Here is a 13,032-nt window from a genome sequence, read left to right on the forward strand (position 1 = left end):
CTACCACTCATTCTGCAGGTCGCAGCTTCTTCGTAGAGGATTTCCCTGACCGCTCCACCCCCCCACCCCTAACACAATAAGTCCTCATGTTTCTCAGTCTCTTTGCACACTGTACCTTTAACTAACTGTAATAAAATAATTATTTTTTATTTTTTTATTTTAAAAATTTATTTATTTATTTATTTAATTTTTATTGAATCAAAATTGATTATACATATTTTGGGGGTTCAACATTGAGATATGTTGGCCAGCCCGTGGCTCACTTGGGAGAGTGTGGTGCTGACAACACCAAGTCAAGGGTTAAGATCCCCTTACCGGTCATATTATAAAACAAACAAACAAACAAAAAAACAACCCAAAAACCCATTGAAATATGTCGATCAAATCAATATTACTAGCATATATATTGTTACAAATTGTAATTATTCTTTATGCCCCTTGTCCAATCTCTCCCCATCCCCCTGCCCCCTCTAATTTCCCAAGATTTCTTCTCTCCTTCTGAAAGAGTAGTGGTTACTCTGTTGATTTGTTGCCTAGATGATCTGTCCAATGCTGAGAGGTGTGATTAGGTCCCCCAATATTATCATAGAGCAGCTGCTTCTTCTGTCACTCTGAAACGGGCTTTGTGGAGAGAGACTTCCTCTTCTTTTCTTTATCTCTGCTGGTGACTCTCTTTGTGTCAATGCACTCCAGTGGCTGGCAGACCATCTGCGTGGTGGTTGTAGCATCTAGCTGCTTTCATGGCAGCCATGGTTATGGTGGTGGATGTTGTGGGCCAACCACATGGAGGTGATGTTTTTGGCATGCTCCTTGGTGCTGGTGGTGTGCCTGGTTGTGGGAGTGTCTTGTGTCCAGCTCCATACCTCAGGCCCCCAGGCAGGACCCAAGGAGCTAGCATGGTGTGCCAGATTGCAGGAGGGAGTCCAGTTCCTGCTCCATACCTTGGGTCCCCGGGTGGGCACTGAGGTGCTGGCACAGTGTCCCTGGCTGTAGGAGGGGAGTCTGGTCCACTTCTCCATGCCTTGGTTCCCTGGGTGGGCTCCAAGGCACTGGCGTGGTGTGCCTGGTTGTGGAAGAGGGGTCTGATCCACTTCTCCATGACTCAGGTCCCCAGGAGGGCCCTGAAGCACTGGCATGGTGGGCCTGGTTGTGGGAGGGTGGTCCAGTCCACTTTTCCATGCCCTGGTTCCCCGGGTGGGCCCCAAGGCGCTGGTGTGGTGTGCCTGGTTGTGGGAGGGGGCTACGGTGCCCTTCTCCATACCTCAGGTCTGTGGGTGGATCCCAACGCGCTTGCACAGTGTGCCTGGTTGTGGGAGGGGGATATAGAACACTTCTCCATGCCTCAGGTCCCAAGGTGGGCCCCGAGGTGCTGGTGGTGTGCCTGGATGTGGGAGTGGGGTCCAGTTCCCAGCTCCAAGCCTCATGTCCGTTGGTGGGCCCCAAGGTGCCTGTGGTGTGCCTGGGCCAGAATTAATTTGTTGTCCTTTGAATACTTCTAAAACAGGGGAACTTCCTGTGGAAACCAGTACTTGAAGCTGTGTGGTTGAGCTAAATTGCTGCTTTGCTGCTGTTTCCCTAGGGAAGGTTTTTGTGTATGTAGCTCAGGGTTTAATGGTTGACCATATAGGTACTTCCGGCTCTCCAGAGACCCAATGCACCTGGATTGCATAGAAACTCTGATCTGGGCCTGAGCTTTTTCATAAAACTGCACCCCATGCAATTCTGCATTCCCAACCAGTCTCCTCTGACTGGTCCTGCACTGATTGATGGGAGGATCGGCTGCCCTTGCTGTGTCCCAGTGTTCTCCCTGTGGGCCTGTCTCCCCCACCGCCCATACTCCAAACACTTCCCATGGGACAGGCCCTGTGCTAGTCCCTTGTGATGACTCACCAGCCTCTGAATGGCTCCCCTTTTACAGCTGTTCTGGCTCCTCGCTCCTGCGTGAGTTCCTCCATGGGAACCCTATTAGTGGTCTTGCTGTCCTGGGGACCACAAAAGCTCTCTACTCCCTTGCCACCTCCAAGTAACTCCATCTTAAGAGCACAGCTGCAGCTTCTGCTGGCTCCTGCTCCATGCACTCAGCAGCTCCCGCCTTAAAGCAGCCATGGCCCAAAACACTCAGAGCAGTTTTTTTCTTTCTCTCATCATGGTTTCTCCTGCCTTCATGAACTCCGGAGGTCTTTCCTCCTCTTCCCCTGAGCTCCAGCAGCCCCAGCTTGGCTATTACATTTTTATAGTTGTATATTGGTTGATTTGTGGGAGAGAGTGATGCTGAGGACCATCTATTCTGCCATCTTGACTGGAACCTCATAAAATAATCATTAACAAAAACTTAAGTGTCTGTCTCCCCTACTAGACTGCAAGATACACTAGCTGGTTCACATCCTAGTACAATGCTTGGCACACAGTTGGGAGGTTAATTGAATCAAGGATCTGTTTTAATAATTTGAAAGGCAGCAGAGGGCATGATTAAGAGCAGGGACTCAGGGGACAGACAATCCAGGCTCAAATCCCACTTGGATAGGTTATTTAACCTCTTTTTGCCTTAGTTTTTTCATTTATAAAATGGGAATGATGAACATAATAGGACCAGCCTCCTAAAGTGCTAGTTAGTATTAAATGAGTTAAAAGTGTATACTTTAATGTGGCAAACAGTATTGCAGTTCCTAAAAAAATTAAACATAGAATTACCACATGAGGGTTTGTTGGTTAGAGCAAAGTGTTCTAACACCAATTTCAAGGGTTCAGATCCCTGTACTGGCCAGCAGCCAAAAAAAGAACAAAAAAGATTTACGAGCAATTCCACTTTTAGTATTGAAGGTGGGGACTTGAACAGATATTTGGGGTTTTGGTGTGCTTTTAAGTGTTTGTCACATGATCAGGATCATAACATTTGCCATTATTATTATATTGATTATCTGAGAGGTAAGTGAGTAAGTAAGTAAGCAATGAAGACACGGTTAAAATCCAAGTCCATCTGACCCTCAAATCTGTAACTTTATTATAACACCAAAGTCAAGGGTTTGGATCCCCATACCAGCCCGCCACCAAAAACTCAAAAAACAAAAACAAAAACAAAACGGTAACTTTAACTTCTACACCATTTCCAGTTGACCTGCACTCACTGAATATTTTTTGAATGAATTATTCCATGCCCTCTTTTTCTCAAAGAAATTTCTATTTTATACTTTAACAATATATGGGGAAAATCAGAACACTGTTGCATTTTCATACCCATATTTTGCTCTTTGATACTGTTTTTATTATGAGTTGTGTTTGAGGATGGAAGCACCATGATCTGTTGAACACTTAGGGCCACTAAAGACCTAGATCAGTCCCTGGACTAGAGCAGGACCCATCTCCAAACTCTGGTAACCAGAGCTTGTGGGGTGATGTAGCTGGATAATGGCCCCCAAATAAATCCATGCCCTAATCTCCAGAACTTGTGAATGTTATTTTATATGGCAAAATGGACTTTGCAGATGTGAGATTTTTGAGATGGAGAGATTACCCTGGATAAATCCCAGTGGGCCTGATGTAATCACAATGGTCCTTTTAAGAGTGACCCAGGATCAGAGTCAGTGGGAGTAGGCAATGTTATGATGGAAGTAGAGAAGGGACTGATTCAATTTGAAGATGGAAGAAGGGGCCACAAGCCAAGGGATACAGGTGACCACTCACTAAAGGCTGAAACAGGCAAGGAAAGGGATTCACCCCTCAGAGTCTGCAGAAGGAAGCAGCCCTGCCTTGCTTGACTTTAGCCCACTGAAACGGATTTTGAGCTTCTGGACCCCAGAACTGTAAGAGAAAATACATTTGTGTTGTCTTAAACCACAATATTTGCAGTAATTTGTTATACCAGCAAGCCTGCCATAAGCTCGGCATGGATGCGACAGAGCTGTAGGAACTAGAAGAACTGGAAAGAACATCTTAGAGGTGACCAATGTGACCTGTCAACTATCACATGAAGAGCATGCAAGCCCCGAGGGGCTGGAAGTAGGGGCTCTGCTTCTGTTATCTACTGCTACATAACAAATTCCCTCAGAACTTGAGTGTCTTGAAATAATCATCTTATCTCTCACAGTTTCTGTGGGTCAGGAATTCAAGAAGGATTCAGTTGGAAAGTTCTGGCTGGAGTGGGGATAGGGTATGCTGTAGCAGCAGGGGACTGGCCAGGCATCTCTCTCTCTTTGTGGATGTCAGGCTCTCTCCATAGGTCTCTGCTGACTGGGGCTTCCTCACAGCACGGCCGCCTCAGCTGCACTGTTTACATGGCAACCAAAGCCTTCAAGTCTTCCATGAACAAGGCAGAAATTGCATCGACTCTTCTGACCTAGCTCTGAAGGCATCCATGACACTTCCAACACAGTCTATTGGTTAGTGAGTCACAAGCTCACACAGATTCAAGGGAGGGGACATAGAATGCACCTCTAGATGGGAAGAATGTCAAGGTCACACTGTAGAATACCAAGTAGGGTGGGGGATAGTATTGTGGCCATCATTTGAAAAATACAACCTGTCTTGAGGCCCTAAGAATGCCTGATGTTGAATCTACAGGGTCTTAAAAGCCAGATTCCAGTTGATTAAGAGAAAACTGAAAAATTCAGTATTTCTGGCACATCATGAGTTTAACATACTGAAATTCATAGTGGCTACTTTACATCTCTAAAAATTAAATTAAAGCCTCACAACCATTCTGTGACATTATGTATATTTGTTTTCTAGAAGAAACTAAAGAAGGTCACACAGCAAGTGGTTTTGAGTGTGTGAGTATCTAGGGGAGAAACCTAATATCACGAAGTGCTTTTTTTTTTTTGCAGCTGGCCGGTATGAGGATCTGAGCCCTTGATGTTGGTGTTACATATAAGGCTGTTCTCTAACCAACTGAGCTAACCGGCCAGCCCCACAGAATCAGAATCTTGAAGTCTCTTGTTCCCAAGCTCATTATCCTTTTCATAACACCACAGTTGCCTCCCACTGAGCCCCATGGACATCTCAGTTAAGGGCAAGGCTCTGGAGCAAGCCTGGGTTCGAATCCTAGCTCTTCTACTTTTTAGCTATTGTGATTAATTCAGCTCCAGCAAATTAGCCTCTTTATACCTGTTATGGACTGCATGTTTGTGGTCTCCCTAAATTCATATGTTAAAACCTTACCTCCCAATAGGATAGTATAAGGAGGTGGGGCCTTTGGGAGGTAATTAAGTTCAGATGAGGTCATGACGGTAGGGCCCCCATGATGGGATTAGTGTCCTTCTAAGAAGAGGAAGCTAGAGCTCGTTCTCAGTCATGTGAGGAGACAGCGGGAAGACAGCTGTCTCCAGGAAGCCCACACCTGGCCAGTGCTCTAGAACTGTGGCAAATAAGTTTTTGTTGTTCAAGCCACTCAGTCTATGGTATTTTTATTATAGCAGCCCAAACTGAGACAATACTTCAATGTCTTCATTTTTTTTTTTGTCTTTTTCGTGACCGGCACTCAGCCTTTTCGTGACCAGCACTCAGCCAGTGAGTGCACCAGCCATTCCTATATGGGATCCGAACCCGCAGCGGGAGTGTCACCGCGCTCCCAGCGCCACACTCTCCCGAGTGTGCCAAGGGCTCGGCCCCAATGTCTTCATTTTTAAAAATAGACTGTTGTGAAAATTGAGTGAATTTACACATATAAAGTGCTTAGAACTGTGCCTAGAGTGCTTAATAAATGTTAGCCAATACCATTTGAACCTTTAAGACAGCTGGCCATTTAGCTCACTTGGTAGAGTGTGGTGCTGATAACACCAAGTTCAAGGGTTTGGATCCCTACACTGGCCAGCTGCCAAAAAGACAACAACAGAAAACAAAATAAAAAAGACACCATAACCCAAAATGTCACCCGACATATACATGGCAGAAAACATGACTGGTGGGCTGGCTGGTTAGCTCAGCTGGTTAGAGCATGGTGCTGATAATATCAAGGTCCAGGGTTCTATCTCCTATACCAGCCAGTCAGCAAAACAAAACGTGGCTGTTGTCTAAGGCCTATAAGCACAGCCTGAGATGGGGATTCTTAGGCAAGTGACTTATTGGGGGAGTGCTCCCAGGAGATACCTGTGAGGAAGACAGGGCAGTGGATATAGCTTCGGCTTAAGTCTGGCCACATAAGGAGCCGATCCCACAGAGAGCTCATGAGCATGATGACATGCCAGAGATGTAGCACCAGAGATAAGGGGGCTTGACTGCTGTAGCCCCTCATCACTCACTGGCCATGAACTGCTTCCCCGGGGTGGAGAGTCCAAACTTCCCAGGCAACTCCCAGGCATCTCCAGGCAAGGTGGCTCCATCAGCAGAGGAGGGGACAGGTGTGAGCCCTTGGTGACCAACTCACAGCAGCAGCTGGGAAATGGGTGCACCAGGCCAGGAAAAAGAATCTGAATGGAACACCAACAGTATCTGCTATAACTGGTATCCAAAAATAAACATTGTTTTGGCTTGCAACAACATTCTTTGGGGACTAAATAGACCTGATATATGATAGGACTAAGTCCTTGTCTCTGCAAAGTTCTGTCACTTTCGAATTCTCCAGTGAGAATCTCAAAGCAATTACAGTACAATATAATAATTACAACCTGCGATTGAATTTAATCCCAAATTCCATATGTGATGTGAAGTAGAAGAAAGATGCAGGGCAGTCTTTAGTTGCACAGTAAGAAAACCAGAGGAAAAGAATGGGAGAGCTGAGGGGTGACCAGGTGGTTCAGTAGGTTAGAGGGTGGTGTTATAACACCAAGGTCAAGGGTTTGGATCCCTGTACAGGCCAGCCATCAAAAAAACAAAACAAAACAAAACAAAACAAAACAAAACACCCCAAAAGCAAAAAACTGGAGAGTTAAGGTTCAGGAAAATTAAGGTGGGAACATAGTCTTTCAATGCACGAGCCTGCCAAGAAGCTGCCATTCCGTTTTTCTGATTGCATTGCAGGGTCTGGTTCTCGGATTTGCAAGATCAGACAAAATGTTTAAAAAATATGTTTAAAAAGTATTAAAGCAATATATTGTCATTAAAGAAAAATCAAACAGTTCAGAAGGGCATAGCTGGAAAAGTTAAAGTTATAATTCCCAGTACAATTTCCCATGCGTAAGGGCTGACCAGTTAGCTCAGTTGGTTACAGGTGATATTATAATACCAAGGTCAAGGGTTCAGATCCCCATACCGGCCAGCTGCCAAACAAAAAAACAATTTCCCATACGTAAACTCTATAAAAGTTTTCTTTGTGTGTATCCTTTTAGAAATTAATGCATATCTAGGTATATACGAGGGTACTTCAAAAAGTTTGTGGAGAAGTGGAGTTAAAAGATAATACAAATCTTTCAAGGAACTCTTTTTTTAAAAATTTGATGGCTGGGTTGTAAAGGGATCCGAACTTTTGACCTTGGTGCTATCAGCACCATGCTCTCCCAAATAAGCTAACCAGCCAGCCCTCCATGAACTTCTTGAAGACCCCTCATATGTACACTTTTTAAAATTAATATGCTTTAATTTTTTTTGGCAGCTGGCCAATATGGGGGTCCAAACCCATACTAGTGTTTACCAGCACCACACTCTCCCAAGTGAGTGAACCAACCAGCCCAATAGGCTTTAATTTTTCAGCAGTTTTAGGTTTACAGAAAAATTGAATGAAAAGTAGAGTTCCTATATATTTCTTTCCTAATCTTCCAGCTTCCCCTATTATTAATATCTTGCATTAGCATGGTACATTTGTTACTGTTGATGAGCCATTATTGATATGTATTAATATATGTATATAATGATATATACATTAATTGTATATTAATATATCAATATATCCATAATTTACATTAGGGTTCACCCTCTGTTGTACATTCTATAGGTTTTAAAAAATATACAATGACATTTATCCACTATTCTAGTATCATACAGAATAGATTCCCTGCCCTAAAAATCCCACACTCCTCCTGTTCATCCCTCCTTCTCCACCCTGCCACCCATTCCCAAGCCCCAGTAAACCACTGTTCTTTTTTCAGTCTTCCTAGTTTTGCCTTTTCTAGAATGTTATATAGTTGGAATCATACAGTATATAGCTTTTTCAGATTGGCTTATTTTCCTTAGCAATATGTATTTAAGGTTTCTCTATGTGGTTTGTGGCTTGAGAGCTCATTTCTTTTTATCACTAAATAATATCCCATTGCATGGGTGTACCAGTTTACCCATTCACCTGTTGAAGGACATCTTGGTCGCTTCCAAGTTTTGGCAATTACGAATAAAACTTCTGTAAACATTTATGTGCAGGCTTTTGTGTGGGCATATTTTTAATTCATTTGGGTAAGTTGTATTCTTTTTAAACTTTTGTACTTATGCACACACATTTTTATATAGTTGTAAAACTACATACATTTTAAAACAAATGTGACATTTTACATAACTTTCTGCAATTGTTTTTTCTGCGGGGGAAGGGGCATGGCTTGCTGGTATGGAGACCTGAACCTGTGACCTTGGTGTTATAAGGCTGTGCTCTAATGCAATTTGCTTTTTTAAAAATAAAAATACTACATGCATTTGACAAAATAAATAAAAATGATCTTTTGTTATAAAAGCAGTATATATGCATTTTTAAAAGTTAGATCATATGGATAAGCAAAAGAAAATAGACACTATTCCTATCTTTCAAGATGACTATTGTTGCCACTGTGTGATCCAGCAGGTAGGCTTCACCGCAGGCACCCTGCTCCATCCCCAGCCCCGCCTAGTGCGCTCTGAGAAGGGAGATGTCCGGCAGGGGAGGCGGGAACTCCACGGGGACCACACTGCTGCCACTGGAACCAGCAGCCCGGCCCAATGTGCACGGAGCACAGAGACGTCCAGCAAGGGAAATAGAAGCTCCATAGAGTCCACACACCCTGTGGGGGGGCCGCCGCCGCGCGATCTAGCAGCAGGTAGGCTTTACTGCCACCACCCAGCTCCATCCCAAGCCTGGCCTAGCACACACAGAGCAGGGAGACATCCTTTAGGGGAAGGGGAAGCTCTGCAGAGACCACACGCTCTGCGGTGCCTCAGTGTATCCCAGCAACCCGGGCCAGAGCGCACAGAACAGGGAGAAGTCCAGCACAGGAGGTGGAAGCTCAGCAGAGACCACACACCCTGCGGTACCACACCGTGATCCAGCAGGCCGGCAGAGTCCAAGCTGACGAGAGAGGTGGCTCCCTGGTGAGGCCCAAGACCCGAGGCAACCACACACGCAAGGCACTAGTGGCCAACTGGGCAGTCACTGAGGTAGCCATACCGAATTGGCAACCACAGCAACATCTTAGTCAGTCAGTAGTGTCAAACCTGTGGACTGTGAAACCCCCTGCCACAATGAATAAACATCAAAGAAAAGATACCAGAAATATGAAAAATCAAGAAAGTACACCACCAAAGGATAATAACTCTCAAGGTCTAGATCCTATAGAACAAGAAGCCCTTGAAATGACTGACAAGGAATTTCGAGTGATAATTCTAAGGAAACTGAATGAAATACAAGAAAACTCTGCTAGACATCATGATGAAATGAGGAAAAGTATACAGGACCTGAAAGAGGAAATGTACAAGGAAATCAATGTCCTGAAAAAAAATGTGGCAGAACTTGCCGAACTGAAGAAGTTATTCAGCGAAATAAAAAACACAATGGAGAGTGTAACCAGCAGGCTTGTGGAAGTTGAAGAGAGAACCTCTGAACTTGAAAATGGGCTGTTTGAAATAACACAAGAGGACAAAAAAAAAAGAAAAAACAATCAAAGACATTGAACAAAATCTGAGAGACATATCAGACAACCTTAAGCGCTCAAATATCTGAGTCATGGGTATTCCAGAAGGGGGGGAAAAGGAGATTGCATTGAAAACATATTCAACAAAATAGTGGCAGAAAACTTCCCAGGTATAGGAAAAATCACAGATCTTCCGATCCAGGAAGCTCAACGATCTCCAAACGTATTCAACCCAAAAAGGTCTTCTCCAAGACATGTTATAGTCAAATTGGCAAAACTCAAAGACAAAGAGAGAATCTTAAAAGCTGCAAGAGAGAAGCATCAAATCACCTATAAGGGAGCCCCAATCAGGCTAACATCAGACTTTTCATCACAAACTCTAAAAGCTAGAAAGGAATGGGAAGATATACTCAAAATACTAAAAGACAAAGATTGCCAGCCAAGAATACTCTACCCTGCAAGGCTATCCTTCCTAAATGAAGGGCAAATAGTATGTTTCTCAGACAAACAAAAAGTGCGGGAGTTCACCACCACATGACCACCCTTACAAGAAATTCTCAAGGGAGTACTGGGTTTGGTTCCTGAAAAATAACTACCACTGCCATAAAAACCCAAGAAAAATCAAAACCCACTAGTATAATAAAAATGGCATTCATGAAGAGAAAACAAACAAACAAAAATGCTATCTACAACCTAAGGAAGGAACCAACAAACACAAAAACCAAACAGTAAATCAGAGAGCAAGGAACAAAAGACACCTAAGACAACCAAACAACCAATAAAATGCTAGGAATAAATCAACACCTTTCAATAACAACTCTTAATGTAAAAGGCTTAAATTCCCCAATTAAAAGACACAGACTGGCTGACTGGATTAAAAAGGAAGACCCAACCATATGCTGCCTACAAGAGACCCACCTCACCCATAAAGACTCACATAGACTAAGAGTGAAAGGATGGAAAAAGATTTACCATGCAAACAGAAAAGAAAAACGAGCTGGAGTAGCTATTCTTATATCTGACAAAATAGACTTTAAACTAAAAACCATAAAAAGAGACAATGAGGGACACTATGTAATGATAAAAGGACTGGTGTATCCAGAAGACATAACAATCATAAATATGTACACACCCAATGTTGGAGCAGCCAGATTTATAAAACAAACTCTATTAGACCTAAAGAAGGAAATAGACACTAATACCATAATAGCAGGGGACCTGAACACCCCACTCTCAATATTGGACAGATCATCTAGGCAAAGAATCAGCAGAGAAACACAAGATCTAAACAATACTCTAGACCAATCGGACTTGGCAGATATCTACAGAACATTCCACCCAACAACCTCAGAATATTCATTCTTCTCATCAGCACGTGGATCATTCTCCAGGATAGATCACATATTAGGTCACAAATCAAGTCTCAACAAATTAAAAAAAATTGGAATTATCCCATGTATTTTCTCAGACCACAATGGATTAAAACTAGAAATCAATAACAAACGAAACTCTGGAAACTATACAAACACATGGAAATTAAACAACATTCTACTTAATGACATATGGGTCTAAGAAGAAATCAAGCAGGAAATCAAAAAATTTATTGAAACTAATGAAAACAATGATAAATCATACCAAAACCTGTGGGATACTGCAAAAGCAGTATTAAGGGGGAAATTTAGGGCCGGACCCGTGGCGCACTCAGGAGAGTGCAGCGCTTGGGAGCGCAGCGATGCTCCCGCCGTGGGTTTGGATCCCATATAGGACTGGCCAGTGCACTCACTGGCTGAGTGCCGGTCATGAAAAAGACAAAAAAAAAAAAAGGGGGGGGGGAAATTTATTGCATTAATTGCTCACCTCAGAAGAATGGAAAGATGGCAAGTGAACAACCTAACACTTCACCTTAAAGAACTAGAAAAACAAGAACAATCCAAACCTAAAGTTAGCAGACGGAAAGAAATCATTAAGATCAGAGCAGAACGTAATGAAATTGAAACCCAAAAAACAATACAAAAGATCAATGAATCAAAAAGTTGGTTTTTTGAAAAGATAAATAAAATTGACAAACCATTAGCATGGCTAACAAAAAAAAGAAGAGAGAAGATTCAAATAACAAAAATTAGAAATGAAAAAGGCAATATTACAACTGATTCACCTGAAGTACAAGGAATCATCCGAGACTACTATAAACAACTATATGCCAACAAATTTGAAAATCTGGAGGAAATGGATAAATTTCTGGACACACACAAGCTCCCATAACTGAGCCATGAAGACATAGAAAATTTGAACAGACCAATAACAATAAAGGAGATTGAAGCTGTTATCAGAAAGCTCCCAACAAAGAAAAGCCCAGGACCAGATGGATTCACAGCAGAATTTTACCAAACATTCAAAGAGGAATTGACACCGATTCTTTACAAACTATTCCAAAAGATTGAAACAGACGCAAATCTCCCAAACTCATTCTATGAAGCAAACATCATCCTGATACCAAAACCAGGTAAGGATATAACCAAAAAAGAAAACTACAGGCCGATATCCTTGAAGAATATAGATGCAAAAATCCTCAGTAAAATACTAGCAAACAGAATACAGCAACACATACGTAAAATTATTCACCACGATCAAGTGGGATTCATCCCAGGGATGCAAGGTTGGTTCAACATACGCAAATCAATAAATGTGATACATCATATTAATAAAGCCAAACACAAGGACCATATGATCATCTCTATAGATGCTGACAAAGCATTTGATAAAATTCAGTACTCATTCATGACAAAGACCCTCTATAAGTTAGGTATAGATGGAAAGTATCTCAACATAATTAAAGCCATACATGACAAACCCACTGCTAATATCATCCTAAATGGGGAAAAGCTGAAAGCTTTTCCTTTAAGAACAGGAACCAGACAAGGATGCCTACTCTCACTACTCCTATTCAACATAGTGTTGGAAGTACTAGCCAGAGCAATCAGAGAAGAGAAGGAAATAAAGAGCATCCAGATTGGAAAAGATGAAGTCAAACTGTCCCTGTTTGCAGATGACTTGATCCTATATATCGAACAGCCTAAAGCCTCTACAAAAAAACTCTTGGAGTTGATAAATGATTTCAGCACACTAGCAGGATACAAAATCAACACACAAAAATCAGTAGCATTTCTTTTCTCCAATAGTGAACATGCAGAAAGAGAAATCAAGAAAGCCTGCCCATTTACAATAGTCACCAAAAAAATGAAATACTTAGGAATTGAGTTAACCAAGGATGTGAAAAATCTCTATAATGAGAACTACA

This window comes from Cynocephalus volans, chromosome 2, assembly GCF_027409185.1.
Source record: "Cynocephalus volans isolate mCynVol1 chromosome 2, mCynVol1.pri, whole genome shotgun sequence".
NCBI lineage: Eukaryota > Metazoa > Chordata > Mammalia > Dermoptera > Cynocephalidae > Cynocephalus > Cynocephalus volans.